At 44.8% G+C, this 22,882-nt stretch overlaps 1 pseudogene; it reads right to left on the bottom strand.

The window, feature by feature from the left end:
- Nucleotides 1-20,430: 20,430 nt before the first annotated feature.
- On the bottom strand, nt 20,431-21,337 carry LOC120220972 (annotated as a pseudogene).
- Nucleotides 21,338-22,882: the final 1,545 nt, after the last annotated feature.

Below are 22,882 nucleotides of genomic sequence, written 5' to 3' on the forward strand. Positions count from 1 at the left end.
AAAACCGTCAGACACTTAACCTACTGAGCCACACAGGCACCCCCCAAATTTTTCACTATTCAAAAGGGGCTCCTGGGTGGCTCGATGGGTTGAGCAACCTACTTGATTTGGGCTTAGGTCAGGATTTCTGTGGAAGTGGGGCTCTGCACTGACAGCCTGAAGCCTACTTGGGATTCTGTCTCCCTCTCTCTCTCTGCCCCTCCCTCTCCCTCTTTCTCTGTTTCTCTAAATAAATAAATAAATAAATAAATAAACAGACAGACATAAAAAAAACTTTGCGGTGGGGATCTTTGATATTTGTTTCTTTCCTTTAAACTGTTTGTTGAGGGGTGCCTGGGTGGATGAGTTCTGTTGGTTATGTGTGGGAGTCCAGCTCAGGTCACGAGCTCACCATTTGTGGGTTCGAGCCCTGCGTCGAGCTCTGCTAACAGCTCAGAGCCTGGAGCCTGCTGTAGATTCTGTGTCTCCCTCTCTCTCTACCCTTCCCCATGCACATGCTCTGTTTCTTTCTCTCTCAAAAATAAAATTTAAAACGTTTAATTGTTGAGGAGTGTATACTATATTTTAATAACTTTTATGTGATTATATAGTCAATAGACATTTTTTGCAAGGAATGTGAAAAATCCAGAACATTATAAAAATAAATAAAAATCAACTATCATCCATCCCAACTCCCCTTTCGCTCATCAAGCTTTTCTCCCCTCTGAACTCTTTTTTTTTTTAATGTTTATTTATTTTTGAGAGACAGAGTGTGAGCAGAGGAGGGGCAGAGAGAGGAGACACAGACTTGGAAGCAGGCTCCAGGCTCTGAGTTGTCAGCACAGAGCCTGACGCGGGGCTCAAACCCACGAACCGTGAGATCATGAAGTCAGCCGCTTACCCGACCAAGCCACTCAGACACCCCACCCTGAACTCTTAATATCATACATCCCTAGAGTCCTACAACTTCACTCACTGCTTTGCATTTAATAGCTGCTTGTCTTTTACATACTTCATTATGATATCATTGAAGCAAAGACCAAACCTTTTTCATATGGATAATAACCATAACTGCTATTTTTACTGGGTACCTAGTCTGTAATAGACCTAATACATTATCTTATTGAATTCTCATAAACTATATTATACCCCCTGTTATTATATGAGGAAAGTTAGACTGAGCAAGAGTAAATAACTCGTGCAGGATCACTCATCTTGTAAATAGCCGTTGAACAGAAGTGACTTCACATTCATGCCTTTTCCCTGTATGAACTTAGATTAAAATTGCATTGATAGATGACCTCTAAAATCTCTTTTGATTCAGGACTATATTAATCTAGTTGTGATTAATAACCTGTTGTATCACTGCATCAATTACAATACTTCCAAATTGTTTTACATAAGAATTTAAACAATGAGGGTTTTATTATCTCACAAAAGAAAAGGCTTGAGATTGGTGGCTCCAGCCTCTGGATACAGTCACTCAAAGACTTGAGCATGCACTGTTACTTGTTAGCTTTAACCTCTGTGGACTGTACCAGGTCCAAGCATCCCATTTAGATTTTAAAATGTCCAATGGGAGGGGCGCCCAGGTGGTTCCATCAGTTGAACGTCTGACTCTTGATTTCAGCTCAGGTCATGATCCCGGAGTCATGGGATCAAACCCTGTATTGGGTTCAGCATGGAGCCTACGTCAGATTCCTTCTCTCTCTCCCTCTGCTCTTCTCCTCCCCTCATGCTCTATCTCTCTAAAATAATAAAAAAGGGGGGTGGTACCTGGGTATCTCAGTAGGTTAAGCATTAGGTGTCCAGCTTTGGCTCAGGTCATGATCTCACGGTTTGTGGCTTGAGCTCCCTCATTCAACTTTCTGCTGTCAGCACAGGGCCTGCTTCAGATCCTGTCTTCCCCTCTCTCTCTGCCCCTCCCCCATGTGTGCTCTCTCCCTCTGCCTCTCTCTCTCAAAAGTACACATTTTATTTAAATAAAATAAATTTAAATGTCCAGTGGGAAAAGGACCCATTTCTTTGAGGTTCTATGTTAGAGTCTGGACCGCTTTCCCAGAAGCCCTCAGCAGAACTCCCAGCTCATCTCATGGGCCAAGGCTGAGCCTCACGTTATTCTTATTTGCTGGCAAAGGAAAAAATAAAAAATAAAACACAAATGAGACCACCATGGCTTGCTCAGACTAACTGGAGTCTGGCCCAGAGTGGAGCCAGGGTCTCTGCAGTATTTGAGTTGCATCCCTGAATAAAATTAGGGTTCTCTGAAGAAAGGGAGGGGAGAATTGGCTGGGGGTCAGCTATCACCATAATCTTAAAGGGAAATATACCAAAAAAGTAATGAATGTGAGCTAAAGTGAAAGCAATTTGAAAATTTCCTCCCCACCACCCATGCACACTTGGAATATTATTACTCTTCTTTAAATATGTCTATAGTCTTTTTTTAAGATTTTATTTTTAAGTAATCTTTATATCCAACATGGGGCTCGAACTTACACTCACTGATCAAGAGTCACATGCTCCATCGACTGAGCCAGCCAGGAGCCCCTATGTCTATAGACTTAAGTAAATTAGTTAAATGACAATTGTCAAATGATAGTGTTTTAGTTAGACTCTGAAATTTCTTTGAGGAAAGAAAAAGGGACTCAATTCCGTGGCCTGGAGAAGAGACTACACTCAAGATCAGAGGTTTCTCTGTGGTCTAGCCTTGTCTCTTCTGGACTGCCTGGTCTCTCCCAGGGCCTCCCTGCTTCTCAGCATGTCTCCCTAGTCTCTACTTTCTCAGCCGTGTCCCTCCTGGTTTTGGTGGTCACTGAGGCCCCTCCAATCCCCACTTCCTCTGCAAATTAACAACCTCTTTTGGAACTTCTGAATTCCAATCGCCAAGAACAGGGACTCCATTTGGGGCTGATCATCCTGCCAAGATCAGCCACCTGAGAGGTTGTTGGCCTAGCCAGCATCTGGGGTAGCTGCCCTGAGGAAATGAGCTACCCCAGCTCCAATCAGCTGTGACCAAAAAAGGGAACAGGGTCACTTGCCACAAAACCCGACTACTGAAATGTGCCCTTTTGGGAAGTCCCAGTGGGGATGGGGCAGGGCACTTCCCATCAGAAGCTCTGACACCTGAAATTCATTTTGCTTTTCTAGACCAAAACGTGCACTCCAGCTAAGTCAACTCTTTATCTAATTCAATTCTGAGCATATAGTTGGTGTTCAATAAGTACCAGCTGGTTGGTCGACTCATCCCAAGGAGTTGCTATAGACTAGTGTTTATCCAACTTTAACATGGATGCAAATCACCTGGAGCTTATGAACATGCAGATTTTAATTCAGAAGATCTAGGGCAGGGCCTGAGCTCTGCATTCCTAAAACACTCACAGGTGATACTCTTGCAGATCCTCTGGAACACACTTTCAGCAGCAAAGTTGTAGGTAACCTTTGGATTTCCTTCCAACCCAGGATATATATAATGTTAAGATTCCATCAGCATGCACCCTCCCCTGCTGCCAGGTGGCCTGTGACTTGTCCCCATCAACCAGACACTTTCCTCTTTCAGTTCCTTTGCTTGGACATTTCCTCTGCTTCAAATGTCCTCCGTTAGTTCAATGATCTCCAGATCACCACAGCACTATTGTCCAGGCCATTCTTTGTTGTAAAGGGCTGTCCTGGATGCTGGAAAATGTTTAGCAACATTCCTGGTGTTAAAAAGAAAACCACATGTCCAAAATGGCATCACTTGGGCCAGGCCAAGTCACCAAACCCAGGGCTTACTACCTGACCTAAGTGTAGTTTCAATCTCCCCCGAAATGTAAGTCTCCAGGCACCTGGGTGGCTCAGTCAGTTAAGCCTCTGACTCTTGATTTCTGCTGAGGTCATTACCTCGTGGTTCCTGAAATCAAGCCCCTCCTTGAATTCTGGCTGACAGCACAGACCTTGCTTGAGATTCTCTCTCTCCCTCTGTCTCTCTGCCCCTCTGCCCCCTCAAAATAAAGAAATAAACTTTAAAAAAAAAAAAAAGAGGGGCGCCTGGGTGGCTTAGTCGGTTAAGCGTCCGACTTTCACTTAGGTCATGATCTCATGGTTCGTGGGTTCCAGCCCCGCGTCGGGCTCTGTGCTGACTGCCAGCTCAGAGCCTGGAGCCTGTTTCAGTCTGTGACTCCCTCTCTCTCTGACCCTCCCCTGCTCACGCTCTCTCTCTCTCTAGAAATAAATAAAAAAAAAAACTTAAAAAAAATTAAAAAAAAAAAAAGAGGGGCACCTAGGTGGCTCAGTCTGCTAAGTGTCTGACTTCGGCTCAGGTCATGATCTCATGGTTCAGGAGTTCAAGCCCTGTGCTGGGTTCTGCACTGAGAGCGCAGAGCCTGCTTGGGATTCTCTCTCTCTCTCTCTCTCTCTCTCTCTCTCGCTCTCTCGCTCTCTCGCTCGCTCTCTCCCCCTTTCTCTCCCTTTCTCTCTCTGCTCCTCCCCTGCACTCTCTGTCACTGTCAAAATAAAAAAACAAAAAAACCCCAGCTAAACTTAAAAAAGAAATGAAAGGAAAGTTGGAAAGGAAAGGAAAGGAAAGGAAAGGAAAGGAAAGGTGGAAAGGAAAGGAAAGGAAAGGAAAGGAAAGGAAAGGAAAGGAAAGGAAAGGAAAGGAAAGGAGGAAATGTAAGTCTCAACCAATCAGTCAGGAATTTTCTGAGAAGCGCCAACAAGGTAATATGTCACATAACACCTCTCCATCCCCCAAAGGAAGATGGAGTAATCCACCTAATAAGACTCCCTGTCTTTCCCTGTAAGAGAAGCTACCTTTGCTGTGAACAGTCCTATCTTTTCCTTCACTAAAAACTTTCTTACTCTACCTTCCTTCCCATAAAAACTCTCCATTTTGTATAATTCCAGAGCTCCCCTCTGCTTGCTAAATGAAATGCTGCCTGGTTCAAGAATCACTTAATAATGCCAATTAGATCTTCATATTTACTCAGTTGAATTTGTGTTCTTCAACAGTGGTCTCTACCCATTAGATGCCAGTAGTTCCCTACCTCAGCTGTGACAACCAAAAATGTCTCCAGACACTGCCAAGTGTCTCCTGGGGGACAAAATCACCCCTGGTTGAGAACCACTGCCCTAAGACTTTTTTTTTATTTTTTTAATGTGTTATTTATTTCTGAGAGAGAGAAAGAGAGAGTATGAGCAGGGGAGGGTCAGAGAGAGAGGGAGATACAGAATCTGGAACAGGCTCCAGGCTCTGAGCTATCAGCACAGAGCCCGATGCAGGGCTTGAACCTACCAACTGTGAGATCATGACCTGAGCCGAAGTCGGACACTTAACCGACTGAGCCACCCAGGCGCCCCCACTGCCCTAAGACTTTGAATCAGAGTCTACATTTTAACAAGATCCTAGGCGATTCACATGCATATTAAAATTTGAGAAGCATCACTCTGTGATAGAGCTGCAGTCCATTCACCCTCTCCTCTGAACTCTCACAGCCTTTGGTACCTGTGCCTCTTATCTGAGAAGTCCTCACACTTCTCCTATACTGGCTTTTGGTTGTAGGTGCGAGGCCCAGCTTAAGCCTCATGTGTTCTCAATGCAGGGATGCAGATGTGCCTGGAGGAAGCACACATTGAAATTGTTTCTATCTGGCATCTATTCTCCTTTCTTCTTCTAAGAGAACCTTGATGTTCCTTTTATTTTATTTTAAAGATTTTATTTTTAAGTAATCTCTACACCCAACATGGCACTCAAACTCACAACCCAGAGATCAAGTGTTGCACACTCCAACTGAGCCAGCCAGGCGCCCTGACATCCTTGATGTTCTACGAGAGAATGACCTCCCCTCATTCTCATTTCAGTTGTTAAGTTGGGGCCACCTTTATTCTCATGGGAAAGGATGTCAATTTCACTAAATCTACCACACAGATTGCTTCAGTAGCAGGCAAGTGAATTATGCCAAGGAGACCCAATTCCAGAACTTTTGTAGGGACTAAAGACAAACAGAAGGTCCCTTTCCACCAAGACTGAGAGCTATGAGGAAGATAGAAACCTGGAAATTTTGAGGTCAGCCAAGTGGAGAAAGTCAGCCTGATTGAAGCCAACACAAAGGAGAGATTGAGTTCTGACCACATTGTTTGAGCTCATGGCTCCAGCCATCCCTGAAGACTTGCCATGAGTTTTCAGTGATATAAATATTACATTTCCCTTCAAATTTTAAATGTCTTTATTTATTTTTGAGAGAGAGAAAGAGAAAGAAAGAGAACACGAGCTGGGGAGAGGCAGAGAGACACTGAGACACAGAATCAGAAGCAGGCTCCAGGTCTGAGCTGTCAGCACAGAGCCCAATGCAGGGTTCCAACCAACGAACTGCAAGATCATGACCTGAGCCGAAGCTAGATGCTTAACCGACTGAGCCACTCAGGTACCCCAACAAACTTCCTTTAAAATATTTTTTGAGGGGCGCCTGGGTGACTCAGTCGGTTGAGTGTCTGATCTCAGCTCAGGTCACGATCTCACAGTTAGTGGGTTCGAGCCCCGCATCGGGCTCTGTGTTGACAGCTCAGAGCCTGGAGCCTATCTTCAGATTCTGTGTTTCCCTCTCTCTCTGATTCTCCCCCGCTCATGCTGTCTCTATCTCTCTCTCAAAAATAAATAAAAAACATTTAAAAAAATATTTTTTTGAGCAGTTTGAGTTTCCATCACTGCAAACAGCAGACTCCCGACTAATATGTGGCAGCTGTCTGAGGAGTTAGGTGATCACAGATATGTGTCAGGATCCTGTAAAGCCACAGGCTAAGACAGAAATCCTCATCAGGAGGGTCCTAAGAGCCCCCAACTACAAGCAGTACTGCATCCATGCCCAGGTCACCAGACACAAGACATCAGACACCAGACATCACCTCCTGATGGAAGGGAGGGAGCATCCTCCTACCTCCGCCAAGGTCACAGCCAGGCTTCAGGAAGACCACAACTGTGTAGTCCCTCTGGACCCTTGAGGACTGCAGCTTTGACAGCTTGGCAGATGCCCCCCTGGACAGAAAATAGTCTCACAGCCAGGACAAGGAAGAGCCACCACCTGCAGCGACTTCATAGGCCGCAAAGTTCCACAAGGGGGCGGGGCAGTCCAGAGTAGACCAAGGTGAGAGAAATGTGTGTGAGTTCTCTGAAAACCGGGCAACTCTGGCAGCACTGGGGGGACAGGGCAGCTTTGCAGCCAGTGGAGGCCTTGCATTCCGCAGAGAGATTGAAGTCACTGAAGTCAGGGTTAGAGCTGACACCCATAGACGGGAAAGGCTCAGTGGACCTTGGCTTAGTAATTTTCCTGAGGATGCCCCGAGGAGGAGGCAGTGGCTCACAGGGAACAGCCACAGGCTGCACGGGGTTCCCAGCCTCTCCAGCATGGCAGCGAGACAGCAGAGATGCCAGGACCAAAGGGCATGCAGCTGATGTCACAAGGGCCCTGACATCAAGCAGGATGGGGATTAGTCAGAATCAGAATCATTTGAAGAGGACCACAGCTGTGCTGTTTCTCTCAGCGTGTTTGTGGAACAGCATTAGGTCCTTTGTGTGTGGTCTCCGACCTCTCCCAGGCACGCTGGCAGGGAAGGGAAGGTCCAGTGTGCCTGAGCAAACTTGGAAGGGAATCCCAGCAGCAGGGACCTATAGAAGCCAGGCTTTCCCATGTCCTGGAGCCTCCTAGACCCTACGAGCCTGGGGACAGCTGAGACATCCTCTTAAGCCAGGATAGGACACCCACAGTTCAGCCACGTGGCCTCTCCCCTGAGCATAAATATAAATGCCCCAACCTGCAACAAGTTAGGAAGCAGAAACCAAACTTCAGTGGGTAAACAAACTGGTGGGAAATGTGCTTTGCAAGTTGAAGCACCAGAGGAAATTCTAGACTCAGAGACTCTGAGAGTGAAAGCCCCTCATGCATCACACAGCCCAAGTCCTTCAGAAAGCCAAAAACCAGAGAAGGCAGGGGACTTGCCCAAGGTCACACAGTAAGTTGGTGACAGAGCTAGAAGCCAAAGCCAAGCCTCTCCACTCCAAGTCTGGGGCTCTGTGCCATGTGCTATAGGACTCCCCTCCTGAGGGAAATCTCCATATTTCAGATGAAGAAAGAGACAAGGATTTTTGTGCCATGTGTTTATCTTTGCATGTGGACTTTACACGCTGAAACTTTATAGTGGAAGCTCATTGCTATCACTTCCTCAAATAATGCCTATTGCCTTGACCTATAAAGCTGCAGCCTTATTAACCCAAACCAGCCAGAGCCACTGCTGAGTTAGAAAATAACAACAGGAGCCATCACTTATTGAGCACTGGTCAAAGTTCTCCAGTGCAAAAGGAGAGAGATTTTAAGGAATAGACTCATGCTATTTGGGGGCTGGCCAGTCTGAAATCCTGAAACCTGCAAGGTGTACCAGCAGGCTAGACATTGCAGCCTTGCAATCTCAAGGCCAAAGGCAGTCCAGAGGCAAAATTCCTTCCTCCTCAGAGGACTGCAGTCTTCCTCCAAGGCCTTCAACTGTTTCGAGGCTCTCTCACATTATTAGAAGGTAATCTGCTTTATTCAACGTCAATCACATCTAAAAAATGACCACAGAGCAGCATCTAGACTGTTGTTTGACCAAAGATCTGGGTACCATAGCCTAGACAAGTAACACATTAAAAAAAAAAAAAAATCACAGGGGCACCTGGCTGGCGCAGTTCATAGAACATGGGACTTGTTCTTGGGGCTGTGAGTTTATGCCCCTCGCTGGGCATGGAGCCCACTCAAAAATTAGTTAAGTAACTAACTAAAATAACCATCACAAGCAGTTACTCAGTGCCAGGCACTCAGCTAATCCCAAGAACAACCCTATAGGCAGCCATCATCTTCCCCACTTTACAAAAGACAGAAACAAGGGCTTCAAAGCACAGCAAGCGGAGGACCAGGCCTGAAACCCCAGTCTCCTATCCTCGTCCATTATTTCTCCTTACCACATCCCTTCCTCTTACTCAGTTGCTAGAGCACCAAAAGAGGCATCTAGGCTACAGGTTTTCAGCCAATGCTGCATGTTAGAAGCACTGGTAAAACTGATTTAAAAAACAAAAACCAACATTCAGATCTCCACCCTTCACTTACCCCCCTACCCTGAGACCCTGATTCTGTTGGCCAGAGGTAGGGTCCTGTTTTAACTTCTCACTCTCCTAATGTGCAGTGAGGCTGAGAATACCTATTCAAAAAAAAAAAAAGAAGAAGAAAATTATGTTTGTTTATTTATTTATTATTTTTTGAGGTCGGGGGGAGGAACAGAGAGAGAGGGAGACACAGAATCTGAAGCAGGCTCCAGGCTCTGAGCTGTCAGCACAGAGCCCCATTCAGGGCTCAAACCCATGAACCTTGAGATCATGACCTGAGCCAAAGTCAGACGCTTAACCAACTGAGCCACACAGGTGCTCTACAAATCCCTATTCTAGAATGTGGGACAATGAAAGGCATGAGTGCTTCTCTTTTGTGGAGTATAGATTGTCCAACAGAAAATACACAACCTAAAGGAAATCAAGTGGTTATAAAACAGCCTGTGGGAAAGTTAACAAATATTTTTCCTCTCTCAGCATGAAATTAGCCATTTCCCCTCTCATTTTAAAGTAGCTTACAGTGAGTACTTCCTTAATTATTTAATTGGAAATACAAAAGGGGGAAAGTGAGTATACTTCATTCCGGCAATAAGCATTTTGTAAGCACCTGCTGAGGACTGGGCACTGTGCCGGGCAGCCAGCAGTCCGATCTATCAAGGTGCCCATGTTCAGCCAGCTAGTCATTGAGCGGGCAGTCAGAACCACAAAACAATGTGGGAAGTACGACAGAGACCTGTCCCTAAGGTCCCAAAGTCCAGAGACGGTGACCAGCCACAGACCTGGGACCTGAAACACTGAGCTTGATACTGTGAAGCCTGTGTTTTCAGACTTATACTCTGAATGGATGTCCCTCCTTGGTCACCAAGGCTTCAAGGTGCTCACAGCAGCCAGCGCCTGGTTGAAGGCAATCAGCCAGGGCTCCCAGATGCCCAATAGGACCCATACTGTCCTTTCCTGTTCCACCAGTCCTTAGTGAAAGGAGAAGAACTTCCATTTAGAGATTCTTGGTGTTAAAATGCCTCCTTCTTTTCTGAAGTGATCATAGAATTTGGTTTTGCTAATGTCCTGATGTCCCAAAGCAAGCCTGTGCTATTTCCCCAATAACTATAGGGGGCAGTTCACTGGCTCATGAACTCCAAAAACCTGGGAACCACCACATGAGGCAATGTCTTGAGGCCTCCTAAGACTGGGACTCTCTGGGAACCTCAGAAGTCTCAGCTTCTGCACTCAGACTTGTCCCCACTCTGCCTCCCCACAGGCTTTCTCTACTTTCTCTGTAAACTGCATTGACACCCCAGTTTATCAGCTCTTTGAAAGAGAACACCTAATGTTTTGGAGCATGATATTGGCAGAATTGTTGAACTGGCTATTTTTGTGTGTTTACTAGGAACAAATAAATACAGTCACGTACTATGTAAGGTAGAAAACAAGGACAGCATAACTAAACCAGGAGAGCGGCCCACAAACCTTGGTATCTCTCACCTCAGCCCATCAACTGAAAAAGGGAATCACCCACGGTAAGATGGCTACTAATACATCGAGGTAAATCTACGACAATAAAATAAATTGTCTTTGAATGGACAACAACCTTTTAAAGACAAAAAAAATTAATGAAATTATGCGAAAGAGACAGAAACCTTGGGGGAAGCCCCTGCTTACCCTCTGGGGGCCCCGGCTCCACCAGCTGCAGAGCTGCCTCCAGCAGGGCTCCAGTCCTGGGTGGATGGGCCAATCCTGCCAACATCAGGAAGGGTGTGGACTTGACCCTTAACCAAAGGCTCCTGCCAGGATCAAGGAAAGGGAACTAGCAAACCTGCACTCCCAGGGAGCACAGGCCTATGTTCAAGGGAAGGGGAGGACTTCCAACAGAAACAGTATTTTTCTTTTTCTTTTCTTTTCTTTCTTTCTTTCTTTCTTTCTTTCTTTTTTTTTTTACAATGACTATGCATCATTTTTATAATCACACAGGCCTTTTCAAGACCAGAATTATATATATATATATAGGGACCCCTGGGGGGTTCAGTGGGTTGATTGCTGCCTCTTAATGTCAGCTCAGGTCAGGATTCCAGGATTGGGGGATGGAGCCCTACATCTGGCTCAGGGCTGGGCATGGAGCCTGATTGAGATTCTCACTCTGGTCCTTTCGCCCCGCTCGCACTCGAGCTCGCTCTAAAATAAGAAACAAAACAAAACAAACAACAACAATAGAAAAGAACCTAATACAGACAGGGTGATGAGAGAGACTACAGAGGGAGGGCCACTACACCAACCATGAAGGCAAGAAACTTGAGTTCTGACCCCAAGAACTATCCTGTTTTTGTCACTCTTCAGCTCTTCAAAACTGATCCCCACCTTACCGCGCAAATTTCCAATGATCCAGACTCCCAGCCACTTAAGTGAAATGGTCTAAGGATCCTGCGTTAGGGGGAGGTCTGGGAAGAGACTCCCCAAACCGGGATGCCTTGGGCAAGTGGCCCCTAAGGTATGTCTGGTTCGAGGCCTGCGGCCGCCAGGTGTCACCCTAACCTCTGCTTCGACTGCCTCCGGCTTTTCCTTGCCCAAAAGTCTCGGGGCAGGGCGTGCATCCACACGGCGCTCTCCGGGACGCACCTAGTGCCTATGAACCCGTAGAGCTCGACCCAAATGCATAGGCACCGCTGGCTTTGACCCCCAAACTCTAGTACTGGGCAGGGACATCAGGTTCCGCGGAGGACACTGGCACAGCCCTGGTCCCCGCCTTCTGACCTCGCCTCCCCTCGCCTTCCGCGCGGGGAAGGGGTGGAGGTTAGATGGGACCAGAGCTGGGCCCGGGGAAGAAGCAAGGCCGTCCAAAAATAAGGAGACCTAGCACTTGAAAAGTCACGTTTGCGGACGACAAGGTGGGAGAAGAGGCCAGAACCCCGAGCTTCTTCCCTTTTCCCCTCCAGCCTCGCACTGCGCTCCGCCCTCGTAGGACTCTCCTTCCTCTTCTGCAAAAGCAGAAGCGAACGCCCGGAGGAAGCGGCCCGGGAGCTCCCGGGGTTCCCAGCGCGCCAGGCCGGGGGAGGTCCTGCGCGCCACGGAGCGAGGGGCCGACTCCGCGCGCAAGGACGCCGGGCCAACGAGGCCCACCAGGGGGCGCTGCGGGGCGGGCTGGCCCCCGGGGGCGTGGCCGGCCGGCCCCGAGGGCGTCGCTGCTGGTCGCACTTCCTCAGAGAGGAGCCGAGGGACCTTGAGCCCAGAGTAGGAAGAAACGCTTCGGGCTGCTCCCCCAGCAGAATTTGTGTTGGGCCCTGAAGGCAGGTCCTCTGTCTTGCTGGCTGCTGCACCGTCACTTCCTGGAACAGTGAATAATAAATGCCATATTCACCAAATATTGATTGAACGCCTGCTAATGCCAGGAAATGTCCTTGGCACTGGGGATAAGTGAGTGAACAAAACAGACAAAGCTCCTGCTCCTGTGAGGTTTATATTCTGTTGCGGGGGCAGGGAGGGGAGGCAGGAAGATGAGCAATGAGTAAGACAGAAGTAGTAAAAAGCAGTACATAGGTGTCAGAGGGGATAAATGCTATGGGGAAAACAAAGCAGAGTAAGGGGATAAGGAGTTGTAGAGTGGAGTGGGGATTCTTATTTTCTACAATGTTGTCAGGGAAGACCTCTCAGAGGGAGACACTTAAGCAGATATCTAAAAGAAGGGGCCAGGGTACCCAAGCAGCTAGCTAAGGTAAGAGCAGAAAAATAAGAAACACTTCACACATGTGTGAATGATCTGCCAAGCAGGGCACCGAACTGGGCAATGGTTCCTCTGATACACCTAGGCACCCTCTCTCCACACTTGTCTGCCTCCCTCATCCATCCATCCATCCTTTTAGTCAGCAGTCAGGGGAGCGCCCACCTGCTAGACTGTATGCTGGGTGTATTTCATTTTCATATCCCTACACCCAGGATATGGAAGTGAAAAAGACATACTGTTTGGAGGATAAAAGGGCCTTCACCTTCACTCTGGTGGGACCAGAGAATGTCACAGCCTTCCTGGAGAGTAATTTGATAGCATCTCACTTTTTTTTTTTTTAAAGATTTTCAAGCAATCTGTACACCCAACATGCAGCTCAAACTCCCCAACCCCGAGATCAAGAGTTGCTGGTTCTTCCAACTGAGTCAACAAGGCACCCCAACAGCGTTTCACTTTTAAATGTACTTACTCTTTGTGGATGAAACTAGAGTCTATTATGCTAAGCAAAAGAAATCAGTCAGAGAAAGATAAATATCATATGATTTCATTCACATGGGGAATTTAAGAAACAAAACAGATAAACATAGGAGAGGGAAGCAAAAATTAGATAAAAAGAGAGAGGGAGACAAACCATAAGAGATACTTAAATACAGCGGACAAACTGAGGGTTGCTGGTGGGGTGTTGAGTGGGGAGATGGGCTAATGGGCAATTGGCATTAAGGAGGGCACTTGTTGGGGCACCTGGGCGGCTTAGTCGGTTAAGTGTCCGACTTTCGCTTAGGTCATGATCTCGCAGTTCGTGGGTTCGAGCCCCATGTCGGGCTCTGTGCTGACTGCCAACTCAGAGCCTGGAGCCTGTTTCAGAGTCTGTGACTCCGTCTCTCTCTGACCCTCCCCAGCTCACGCTGTCTCTCTCTCTCCTAGAAATAAATAAAACATTAAAAAATTAAAAAAAAAAAAGAGGGCACTTGTTGGATGAGCACTGAGTGTTGTAAGTAAGTGATGAATCACTAAATTCTATTTCTGAGATCATTATTACCCTATATGCTAACTAACTTGGATTTAACTAAAAACAAACAAACAAACAAACAAACTTATCTATTGAACCAAATGCCTCAATATGGGACTACTTACTGGAGCTAGATAGACTGAGTTTTTGTTTTTGTTTTCTAAAGTTTATTTATTTATTTTGAGAGAGAGAGTACAAGTTGGGGGAGGGATAAGGAAGGGGAGAAGAGACAATCCCAAGCAAGCTCCACACCGTCAGTACATAGCCTCATGCGGGAATGACTCAGGAGGGAGATCATGACCTGAGCCGAAGTCAGAGGCTTAACCAATTGAGCCACCCAGGTGTCCCATTGTTTTTGTTTTTTAAGTAAACTCTACACACCCAATGTGGGGCCTGAACTCACGACCTCAAGAACAAGGGTCATATGTTCTGTCGACTGAGCCAGCCAGATGCCCCTAGAATGACTGGGCTTTAACTCTAGCCCCATCTCTTATCAGGTCTAGGACCCAGGAAATATTGTTACCCGTATGCCTAAGCCTTCACATCTATAAAATCAAGTTAATAATAATAATACCTAACTCAGGGTTTTTGAGAAAATACATCACAATGGTTTAGGGCAGTGCCTGGCTCATAGCAAGTGTTCAGTAAATGCTAGCTATTATTATTTGCTTAGGCAACTACTTGACAAAAAACACAAATTGACCTGCTCACCAAAAGCTCTCTGTAAGATTATCTGCACAGCTCCATGTCGGTGCAACCTCAATAGGGACATGACTAAGCAGATTGTGATGTATCCATTCTATAAAATAAAATATAACTGTAAGAAGATCTTGCCAACAGAGACATCTTGAGACCCATATCAGAAAGTCAGACCAAATGTCAAAAGGTGGTGAGTCCTATGGAATTCTGGGATGAGTGTCCTGAGAGGACTAAGGAGGGCTTGGCTCTAGGGCCTCAGTTCCTCCCATGGGAGCTAGTTTGACTTGTTATCTGAATAGTCAGTCAGTCAGTATCAATCGAAATTTTAAAATGCACCTCGTTTTTGGCCCAGGAATTCTACTTTTAGGAGCTTATCGTAAAGATATACTTGCACATTTGCACAAAGACTCATGAACAAGAAGGTGTGTGGCAGTCTTGTCAAAGATGGAAACAACTTTGGGGCACCAGTGGGCTCAGTCAATCAACCATGTGGCTCTTGATTTTGGCTCAGGTCATGATCTTATGGTTTTTGGGATCAAGCCCCACATTGGGCTCTGTGCTGACAGTGCAGACAGAGCCTACTTGGAATTCTCTCTCTCTCAAAATAAACAAACTTTAAAAAAAAGATGAAAACAACCTAAATGTCTCTCAACAGAGAAATAGTTTAATAAATTATGACGCATTTATCCATGAAAGATTGTGTAGACATTAAAGTTAGTAAAGCAAATCTGTATGTGCCAATATGGAAAAATCTCCAAGATGAACTAAGTCAAAAACACAAGTTAATTGGGGCATCTGGCAGCTCCATTGGTTAAGCGGCTGACTTCTGTTGAGGTCATGATCACATGGCCTGTGAGTTGGAGCCCCACATCGGGCTCCATGCTGACAGCTCAGAGCCTGCAGTCTGCTTTGAATTCTGTGTCTCCCTCTCTCTCTGCCCCTCCCCTGCTGGCACTGTGTGTGTGTGTGTGTGTGTGTGTGTGTGTGTGTCAAAAAAAAAAACATTTTAAAAAGAGGGGGAGGGGAATTGGGTGGCTGGGAAAACAGAGGTAGGGGGGAAACGTTTCACTGAGTGTTGTTTTGTGCCTTTTGAACTTTGAGCACTGTGAATAATTACCCATTCGAAACAAACAACAATAACAAAACAAAACCAAAACCAAAAACCAGTCCTAGCAGGCCTCTCAGTATATCTGATAAAATATCCCATTCTCACCAAAGTATTAATATTACAAGAATTGGACAGATAAATAAACTCAGCAGTACAGGTTCTTCCTCCAAGTCTGCCTCATTCTTCTTAAGTTGTTATCTTAGGACATTTTTTCTGGGTAAAGATCCGGGAAGGCATTCGGTAGTATTAGACCGAAGGTCTGAGGTGCTGGTCTGAGCTTCCTGAGTCCCTGAGGAATCAGTGGAACTTCCCAGAGAGGGCAAACAGAGACCCAGTGGCAGGAGCATAATGGCAACCTGAGAGGCAAAACTAGTCGAAGTAGGAGGCAGAGTTGGGAGACTGAGTAAAGAGCCACAAAGTGAGACTGGCATGCGGATGGCCAAGAGCCAATCGGTCAGCTAAGCAGGAGAAGAAGGTAAGCTACAGGGGAACAGAACATCCTCCTGGTTCTGGAAATTAAAGAGGAGAAGCAGGAGTAACCCACTTACCATCCCTCCCATCACCTAATTTGTGCCTCCCATGCCTGCAACTCTGGACTCTGCAAGGTAGAAGGCTCTGGTCCCCAAACTGGCTATGCTCTTGCCAAGAAATACCACAAGTTCCCACTGAACTACAAGCTACGGTTCCTCACCAGCATCCTGCCGATGAGAGAAGGAGTCGCCACCGTGGAAAAGGCAATGGGCCCCGATCAACAGGAGGTATAGCTGCTTTTGCACAGTGGAGAAAGGGGAACACATGTGGAATTACTGCCATGGAAGACAGTAGTATGCATTGTAGGATGTTTAACAGCACCACCAGCCCCTACCTACCAATACCAGCAACACTCTCACAGTTATGACAATGAAACATGTCTCAGGCATTGCCAGATGTCACCTAGGGAGCAAACTCATTGTCAGTGAGAACCACTAGTGTAACTAATAAAACAAAACTTTTCTTCAAAAAGAGATCAAGTTTAAAATGGAATCATAGAAAAATTCTCAATTAAAATCAGAGGAGGCAGAAATAACAGGGGAGACAAGAAATAAAGAATAAGAATAAAAATAGAAAAAAGTTACACGCATGGTGAATATTAATCCAATCAGTAATCACTTTAAATGTGAATTGTCTCAGGAGAATCAGAAGACAAGCCACGAACAGGGAAAAAATATCTGAGAACTCTCCTACTTTCTGTTCATTTTTGCTGTAGGCCTAAAACTGCTCTAAAAAATAAAGTATATTACAAATAGTTTCCAAATGGAAATCATATAAATACACAGATTAAAAAACAGAGATTGTGGGGTGCCTTGGGTGGTTCAGTCAGTTAAGCATCCGACTTCAGCTCAGGTCATGATCTTGTGGTCTGTGATTTGGAGTCCCATGTCAGGCTCTGTGCTGACAGCTCAGAGCCTGGAGCCTCTTCAATTCTTTGTCTCCCTCTCTCTCTGCTCCTCCCCTGCTCACGCTCTGCCTCTCTCTCTCAAAAATAAACAAACATTTAAAAATTCAAAAAAAGGGGCGCCTTGGTTAAGCACCCGACTTCGGCTCAGGTCATGATCACACGGTTCGTGGGTTCGAGCCTTGCATTGGGCTCAGTGCTGATGGCTAGCTCAGAGCCTGGAGCCTGCTTCAGATTCTGTATCTCTCTCTCTCTGACCTTCCCCTGCTCATGCTGTTTCTCTCTCTCAGAAATAAACCAAACTTTTTAAATTTTAATTAAAAAATATAAGTAATTAATTAATTAATTAATTTTTTTTTTTAAAAAACCCAGAGATTGTGACAACACAAAGAAATGGAAGGATATTCCATGCTCATGGATGAAAGAACAAATATTGTTAAAATATGGATTCAACCCAAAGCAATCTACACATTCAATGCAACCTGTCAAAATACCAACAGCATTTTTCACAATACTAGAGCAAACAGTCCTGAAAATTTTTTTGAAGATTTTATTTTTAAGTAATCTCTACACTGAGCATGGGGCTCAAACTCACAACCCTGAGATCAAAAGTTCCTCTAACTGAGCCAGCGAAGCACCCCAACAATCCTAAAATTTGTATCAAGACACAAAAGAACTTGAATTGCCAAAGCAATCTTGCAAAAGAAAAGCAAAGCTGGAGTCATCACAATTCTGGACTTCAAGTTGTATTACAAAAGCTGTAGTAATGACAACAGTACAGTACTGGCACGAAAATGGACACATAGAGCAGTAGAACCAGATAGAAAGCCCAGAAATAAACTCACAATTATATAGTCACTTAATCTTTGACAAAGCAGGAAAGAATATCCAATGGGAAAAAGACAGTCTCCTCAACAAATGGCATCAGGAAAAAATTGGACATCAACACACACAAGAATGAAACTGGACTAGTTTCTTATACCATACATAAAAATAAACTCAAAATGAATTAAACATCTAAATGTGAGGCAGGAAACCATTAAAATCCTAGAAGGGAAGAGAACACAGACAGTAACTTGTCTGACATTGGCCACAGCAACTTTTTTCTAGATAAGTCCCCTGAGGCAAGGGAAACAAAAGCAAAAATAAACTATTGGGACTACATCAAAATAAAAAGGTTCTGCACAGCAAAGATCAACAAAACTAAAAGGCAACCTACAGAATGGAGACGATATTTGCAAATGATATAGTCAATGAAGGGCTGGTATCCAAAATATATAAAGAACTATACAACTCAACTCAGTACGAAAAACCCAAGTAATCCAATTTAAAAATGGGCAGAAGATATGAACAGACATTTCTTCAAAGAAGACATACACAGATGGCCAACAGGCACATGAAAAGATACTCAATATCATTTATCAGGAAAGTGCAAATAACAACCACAATGAGATATCACCTCACATCTGTCAGAATGGCCAAAAGCTGACCAATACAAGAAACAGCAAGTGTTGGGGAGGATGTGGAGAAAAGGAACCCTCTTACACTATTGGTGGGAATGTAAACTAGTGCAGCCAGTCTGGAAAACAATATGGAGGTTCCTCAAAAAGTTAAAAATAGAACTACCCTATGATTCAGCAATATCACTGCTGGGTATTTACCCAAAGAATACAAAAACACTATTTCAAAGGGGTATATGTACCCCTTTGTTTATGGCAGCATCATTTATAATACCCAAACTATGGCTGCCGACCAAATGTCCACAGATTGATGAATTGATAAAGAAGATGTAGTATACATATACAATGGAATATTATTCAGCCATAAAAAAAGAATGAAATCTTGCCACTTGCAACAACACAGATGGGGCTAGAGAGTAAACTGCTAAGCAAATAAGTCAGTTAGAGAAAGAGAAATACATAATTTCATTCATTTGTGGATTTTAAGAAACAAAACAAACTAGCAACAGGGAAAAGAGAGAAAAACCACTCTTAACTGTAGAAAACAGGGGAGTGTGGGTGGCTCAGTCGGTTGAGCGTCCAACTTCGGCTCAGGTCATGATCTCATGGTTTGTAGGTTTGAACCCCACATTGGGCTCTGTGCTGACAGCTCAGAGCCTGGAGCCTGCTTCGGATTCTGTGTCTCCCTCTCTCTCTGACCCTGCCCTGCTCACATTGTCTCTCTCTCTCTCTTTCAGAAATAAATAAAAAACATTAAAAATTTTTGGAAAAAAAAAACTGTAGATAACTGATGATTACCAGCTAGGAGTCGGTAGGGGGATGGGCGAGAAATAGGTGATGAGGATTAAGGAGTGCACTTGTGATGAGCACTAGGTGATGTATAGAATTGTTGAATCACTATATTGTACACTTGAAACTATTATTACACTGTATGTTAGCTACGCTGAAATTAAAACAAAAAGTTAAAAAAAAGAGAGAGATTGTCCATATGGGCAAAAATCCCTAGAGCTAATACTATACTTAATAGTCAGAAACTGGATGCTTTTCCCCTAAAATTGGGAACATGTCAAGGATGCCTTCTGTCACCATTCTTTTTTTTCATTTCATCTGCCTGGGTGGCTCAGTCAGTTAAGCGTCCAACTTCAGCTCAGGTCATGAAGTCACAATTCATGAGTTCAAGCCCCACATTGGGCTCTCTGCAGTGAGCACAAAGCCTGCTTCGAATTCTCTGTCCACTTTTCTCACTGCCTCCCCCCACTCCCAAAATAAATAAACTTTAAATATATATTTAATATATATTAATATAATCAACATATATTATTAATAATATATATTAATTAATATAATTAATTATATTATATATTATATGTTACATATAAATATATAAAATATATAATTATTTTATACATTTTATAAAATTAATTTATAAAATTTTATAAAATTATATAAAATATATAATTATTATATAAAATATATAATATAGATATTAAATATTATATATATATATAATAGCATTAAAGTCCAGGAGGTATTGGACTGGACTGGCCTTTATGTGGTCTGTAGTGCTTGGGAGGAGGCAGAACTGAGTCTCCAGGGGTGTGAAAACATTATCTCAAAAAGACAGCAGCAGCTACTGGGCCAAGTTTGACAGCCCAAGCCACACCCAGGGCATATACACAGCTGTGGGGTAGGGCTTGGGCTCTAGCTCTGGGGCAAGAACGGGAGTGAAAACTGCTTTGAGACAACTGAGCAAAGAGGAGCCAGTGCAGAAGGGTCTGGTGGGAGAAAAGGGGAAGGAAGGGATCTTCCTCTCCTTTCTCCTACTGTGTAAGGGCAGAGGCATGTGACCCTAGCAAGGGGCCAAAGTAGGCAGTAGCTACCCGGATCACATTAGGCCGAGGCCCAGGCCACTCCATGACTGGTTAACTGGCATTGCCAGGCAGTGGAATGCTAGCCATAAGAATAGAGACAAACTTCTAATTTCTGCACAGCTTGTTTCCCAGCCTCTAATACTTCCTCATGACTGTCCCCTGGCTCTCATAATCCAGGGTGACTTGGTTAGTGATGAGGGAGAAACCAAAGACTCGAAGTCCACAGCGCCTTGCAACTAAGACTTCCGGTAGTGGGCTCAGGCAACAGCATCTGCCCCCAGCTTCTGCAGCAGGTAAGACTCCATCACAGTCTCATAGGTGGCGCCTGCCCCTGCCACATACATGCCTTGCTGAAGCTTTCTCTGCTCCCCTGCTTGTTTCTGCTTCACCTCCCAGTCATAGGTCTCAGACATGACAGGGAAACAAATGCCAAGCCTTTCATCATTAGGCCTTCTGAGAGGGCTGGAACCACAGAAACCATGTAGGCTGATGTGATGACAGACCAGCATGGTATCTCTAACCTCGAATTTGGAGCTGCATTGGTGGTCACTGGGGTGTCCACACCCGGAAGGCAGAAAACCCCCACTGGCAATGTCACCTTCATGAGCGGGTGGCCTTCATCCCCGCGGGACCCACCTGCATCATCACACAGGATCTGCCATTTAGGAATCCAGACACATGGGCATTTGACTGGCACGGTGCTTTGGGGAAAGTCTGGTTTCTCACTGTAGTTGAAGATCTGGGCCTGAATTAATTGATTGGCCACACCTCCTAACCCAGAGCCACAAATCACTGCCACTTGAGGTCAGTGCTTGGTGTGGCACAGAGGCCATTTTGCAGTGTTCTGATAATCTTCTATATAAATCCATTCTCCCTGTCCCCACAGACTCACTCTCTGGGAACCTGCCGCTCTGTACTCAGATCCGGTCCACTGAGCTGAGCTGTGCTGAGCTGTCATTACTGAGTATGGTGCGCATGGTTCTTCTCTCACCCTTCTTTTTTTTTTTTTAATGTTTATTTATTTTTGAGAGAGAGAGAAAGCATGAGTGGGGGAGGGGCAGAGAGCGAGACAGAGAGAGAAACCCAAACAGGCTCCCCACTGTCAGCACAGAGGCAGACATGAGGTTCAAGCTCACGAACCATTAGATCATGACCAAAAATTAAGAATCGGTTGCTTAATCGACTGAGCCACCCAAGTGCCCCATTCTCTCACCCTTCTTAATCAACCTTGTGCTAGGAGTCCTAGTTACTACAATACGGCAAGTAAAGGAAATAAAATATATGCAGACTGGCAGCACCTGGCCAGCTCAGTCAGTAGGAGAGGATGCTACTCCTGATCCCAGAGTCAAGCCCCACATTAGTGTTCAAGCTTATAAAAACAAAGAAACAAAAAGATATGAAGATTGGGAAGGTGGCATGTAACATGGTTATCTATGTAGAAAATCCCAAAACAACTCTGAAGTTAATAAATAAATATAACAAAGTGGCTACTCATACTGTTGTAGATAAATGATTAAATAAATAAATATATGAATAGGTGAGAAGTGATAACTCTCCTATGCAGAGGAATTCCAAATTATGTCAAAATCCTAAACCATGGTACTTGTGGCTGTGACCTTACTTGGAAAGTCATTGCAGATGGGATCAAGTTAAGATGAGATCACAAGGGTGGTCCCGAATCCAATACAATTGGTGTTCTTATAACCAAGGGACACAGACAAAGACAACAGGGGACGGACACCTGGTGCCAGCGGAGGCAGGCACACTGGAGGCTTCATAACAAACCAAGGAACTCCAAGGATTGCTAAAAGCACCAGAGGCTAGGAGGGGGCGCAGATCAACTTCTCTAGAAACTTCAGAGAGATGGGGCACCTGAGTGGCTCTGTTTGTTGGGTATCTGACTTCAGCTCAGGTCATGATCTCACAGTAGGTGGGTTGGAGCCCCACATTGGGCTCTGTGCTGACAGCTCAGAGCCTGGAGCCTGCTTCAGATTGTGTGCCTCCCTCTCTCTCTGCCCCTCCCCAACTCCTGCTCTGTCTAGCTTTCTCTCTCTCTCTCTCTCTCTCTCAAAAATAAATAAATAAAGAGAGAAACAAACCAAGAAACAGAATTTTGATTATAGAGAACAAACTGATGGTTATCAGAGAGAAGATGGGTGGGTGAAATAGGTGAAAGAAGTTAAGAGTACCCTTACCTTGTTGAGCACTGGATAATGTATAGACTTGTTAACCACTATATTGTACACCTGAAACTATCACAATGCTGTCTGTTAATTGTATTGGAATTAAGATTAAAAATCTTAATAAAAAAGCATCACTACCCCAAAAAAACAAACAAAATAAATAAATAAATAAATAAATAAACATTTAGAAGCTTCAGAGAGAACATGGCTTTGCTGACACTGTGATTTCAGACTTCCAGCCCCTAGAACTGTGAGAGAATAAATTTCCGTCATTTTAAGCCCCCTCGTTTGTGTTATTTTGGTAGGAAACCCTAGAAATT

Source organism: Hyaena hyaena, unplaced genomic scaffold (genome assembly GCF_003009895.1).
Source record: "Hyaena hyaena isolate Hyena2069 unplaced genomic scaffold, ASM300989v1 scaffold_745, whole genome shotgun sequence".
NCBI lineage: Eukaryota > Metazoa > Chordata > Mammalia > Carnivora > Hyaenidae > Hyaena > Hyaena hyaena.